Source organism: Mesoplodon densirostris, chromosome 4 (assembly GCF_025265405.1).
Source record: "Mesoplodon densirostris isolate mMesDen1 chromosome 4, mMesDen1 primary haplotype, whole genome shotgun sequence".
Lineage (NCBI taxonomy): Eukaryota > Metazoa > Chordata > Mammalia > Artiodactyla > Ziphiidae > Mesoplodon > Mesoplodon densirostris.
The window spans coordinates 2,221,775-2,225,933 of record NC_082664.1 but is presented as its reverse complement, the minus strand read 5'-3'; the positions used below and the strand labels follow the sequence as shown (position 1 = coordinate 2,225,933).

At 51.4% G+C, this 4,159-nt stretch overlaps 1 pseudogene; it reads left to right on the top strand.

The window, feature by feature from the left end:
- Nucleotides 1–1,501: 1,501 nt before the first annotated feature.
- LOC132487517 (prothymosin alpha-like) lies at nucleotides 1,502–1,927 on the top strand (annotated as a pseudogene).
- Nucleotides 1,928–4,159: the final 2,232 nt, after the last annotated feature.

Below are 4,159 nucleotides of genomic sequence, written 5' to 3'. Positions count from 1 at the left end.
AAGAAGGAATTAACAAAGATACAAACAGAAGTAAATGAAATTTTAAAAACAACAGAGACAATAAACAAAGCCAAAAGTTGTTTCTTTGAAAAGATTAATGAAATGGCTAAATCCCTTCCCAGAGTAATAAAAGAAAAAAGAGAAACAAATGACAAAGATCAGGAAATAAGAAGGGGACATTACCAAGGATACAGCAGATAAAGGGGCCTCATGAACAACTTAATTCAACAATGCTGTGAGGGAGTTCCTTGGTGGTGCAGTGGTTAAGAATCCACCTGCCAATGCAGGGGACAAGGGTTTGAGCTCTGGTCCAGGAAGATCCCACATGCCACGGAGCAACTGAGCCCGTGCGCCACAACTACTGAGCCTGTGCTCTAGAGCCCGTGAGCCACAACTACTGAAGCCTGCGTGCCACAACTACTGAAGCCCGTGCACCTAGAACCTGTGCTCCGCAGCAAGAGAGGCCACCGCAATGAGAAGCCCGCATACTGCAACGAAGAGTAGCCCCCAGTCTCTACAACTAGAGAAAAGCCCACGCACAGCAACAAAGACCTAACGCAGCCAAAAATAAATAAGTAAATAAATAAATTTATTTTAAAAAATGCAGTGAAATGGACACCTTTTTTGAATAATGTATCAAAACTGACATAAGATAAAATAAAAACCTGAAGAGCCCTATATGTATTTTAATTACTGAATTCATCATCAAAAACCTTTCACAAAGAAAATTCCAGGCCCATGTGCTTTCTCAGATGAATCCTATTAAATATTTTTTTTTAATTTTACACCAACCTGACACAAGCTCTTTCAGAAAATAGAGGAGGAAACACTTCCAATTTCATTTCATGAGGCCAACATTACCCTGATATCAAAATCTGACAAAGACATTACCAAAAAAAGACCAATATTCTTTATGAACATAGATGCATGTCTTTAATTATATGTTAGCAAAATGAATATAAGAAATTATATATTCTATTAATTATATTAATATTATATATTAGCAAATAAATAGTAAAATATAAAAAAGAGATTGCCTTGTGATCAAGTGGGATTTATTCCAGGAAATCATGTTGGGTTTTATTTAAAAACCCATACACGACTGGCTGCTCTGAAAAGCCATCTTTGCATTGTTCCCGTGACCGGCTCCCCGCCCGCCGCAGTCACCGCCGCTGCCGCGGACTCCGGCAGCTTTATCGCCAGAGTCGTCGAACTGCCGCTTTCTTTTTTTCTTTTTTTTTTTTTTTTTTTTTTTTTTTTGCGGTACGCGGGCCTCTAACTGTTGCGGCCTCTCCCGTTGCGGAGCACAGGCTCCGGACGCGCAGGCTCAGCGGCCATGGCTCAGGGGCCCAGCCGCTCCGCGGCATGTGGGATCTTCCCGGACCGGGGCGCGAACCCGTGTCCCCTGCATCGGCAGGCGGACTCTCAACCACTGCGCCCCCAGGGAAGCCCCTCCCGCTTTCTTCTTAGTCCGCTGCGTCGGATCACCGGCGTGCCCGTCATGTCAGACGCGGCCTCGGACACCAGCTCCAAAATCACCACCGAGGACTTCCAAGAAGGAAGTTGTGGAGGAGGCAGAGAATGGGAGAGGGGCACCTGCTCGTGGGAATGCTAGCGAGGAAAATGGGGCGAGGAGGCCGACAACGAGGTAGATGAGGAAGCGGAGGAGGGTGATGGACATGAAGGTGAGGAGTCCGAGGCAGCTACACGCAGGCGGGCAGCTGAAGATGAGGAGGATGACGATGTTGACACCAAGAAGCGGAAGACCGATGAGGAGGGCTGGACAGCACAAAAGGCAAAGTTAAACTTAAAGGGCCACCGCGACCTAGTCACCTTCCACCGCCCGTCGCAGAATCTAAACGTGGTCCCCTTAGAGGAGGGTCCCGCCTGTCCGCCCGCCCATGCGGGCAGCGCCACCCGCAGGTGACACGCGGTCCCCGCCACCCAGCCAGAACCACAGCGCGAATTTGCAACAGGGGAGGAAAAAAGAACCACAACTTCCAAGGCCCTGCTTTTTTTCCTTAAAGTACTTTAAAGAGGAAAATTTGTTTGTATTTTTTATCTACACTTTGTATTTTTGTACAGATTGTTAGGGGGTCAGCCATTTTTAATGACCTCGGATGACCAAACCAGCCTTCGGAACGTTCTTTGTCCTACTTCTGACTTTACTTGTGGTGCAACCGTGTTCATTACAATCTCAAAGGAGAAAAAAAAACTTGTAAAAAAAGCAAAAACAACAACAACAACAAATCTTATTCCGAGCATTCCCGTAACTTTTTTTGCGTATGTACTTAGCCGTACGATAAGTAGTTGGTTTGTGTGCGATGGTTAAAAAGGCCAAAGATAAGAGGTTTCTTTTTTTTCCCTTTTTTTGTCTATGAAGTTGCGATTTATTTTGGGGGGGCCTGTTTGATGTATGTGTGGAACAACGTCGTCCAACAATAAACCAGAATTTTATTTTGCTGAGTTCTAACAACAACAACAACAAATTAAATAAATAAATAAAAACCCATACAGTATAATTCACTTTGTTCACGACAAGGAAGGAGATACTGCAGACCTCTCAGCAGTCCCTGCAGGGACCCACAGCCTTGCAGAGGACAGGCTCCGCGTCCAGAAAGAAGCCTTTGTGATGAGGAATCACAGTTCCTGGAACGAGGGGCTCCAGCAGGTTCCTCACGCGCCATCTTCCTGGATTCGACCGGAGCGTCCACTGACTTGGGGGATCTGGAATATTGACACAGAAACACAGGAAATGAGTCAATACTTGGCTTTCCATGTTCTAAAGGGGTTACAGGGACTTCCCTGGTGGTCCAGTGGTTAGGACTCCGCACTTCCACTGCAGGTGGCACAGGTCCAGGCCCTGGTTGGGGAACTAAGAGTCTGCACTCTGCGTGGCACAGCCTAAAAAAATTTTTTTTTAATAAAATAAAATAAATTAGAAAAGGGGGGTTGGTGACAGAGAGACAAGGGTCATGAGAGCCAGGCTGCACCTACCCACACCTGGCCCGGCAGCCTCAGACCACAGGCAGAGGTCCAGGGCACGGTGTGCAGGTTGTGCACTGCATAACTTGGGAACATCTGCTGAGCAGCCCGTGGGCTGACGTGACAGCCGGGTGGTGGTCCTGGGCTCTGGGCCACAGCACAGGGGGGAGGAGGCAGCGAGGATACCATCAGGAAAGTGTGCGCTGGAGCAAGAAATGTGAGGGTCCTTCCAGGGTGAGGACACAGTACTGGGCGGGACCGTTCCCCGGGGTCTTGGCTAAAACTGGTGAGGCCGCCTGAGGGAGCCCCTGAGAGGGAGAACAGGACACCCCAGTGTCGGCTTGGCCGGAAGTGGTCCGGCAACGGGGGCTGAGGTGGGGTTTGGGATGAAAGGTCCCCCGAAAGCTCGGACACTCACCCCGACCTTGGGGCTTCTGACAGGTGCCTGGATGGAGCATGTTGGACGAACTGCTTCTTGGGGGATGCACTGTGGTGCAGAGGCAGGCAGGCATTCTTAAGATGGACACCGTGGTGTCGCAGCCACGGGACCGGACACTCGGGGGGAGGAGAGCCCCAGAAACCCAGACGCAGCACGGGTGAGGTCAGGGTGTTGGGGGAAGGTCCGCACCTCCGCCGGCCCTGCTGCTTCACGTCCGCAGGCTCCCGCCTGTGCCCCCAGGATAACGGGCACCCAGCGTATTCAGGCACCGGTACCATCTCCTGACCTGCCGCCGCCCGATGGCCGGTGGGTGCCTGTCCTACAGCAAAGGCCTCCAGGAGCAGCTGATGGCCCCCGAGATGGACCCGGAGCCCCGGGGACGAGCAGCTGGGCCCTGCAGCAGTGAGCTGTTTACAAGTGTGTCTGCAGGGCTGCCCCAAGCTCCCCAGGGTAGGGAGGCTGGGAGGGGAGCTGACAAGCAACGACGGGGTCCCCAGCTTGGAAAGAGGGAGTAGGTGGGCTGGCTGGACACCAGGGGGAAGAGCAGGGCCCCGGTGTGTCTGAGCCAACCCCCCACCAACCGTGGCTGTTTCCTCATCTGTGAATTGCCCAGAGACGCCTGGTTGGCCTGCAGGCCTGGGGAAGGAAGCCCTCGGCCACCGAGGCTCGAGGCTGCGACCTGGTCCCGGAGACGTCCGGTCTCCCGTGGGTTCACCCGAGCACGATGCATTCCTG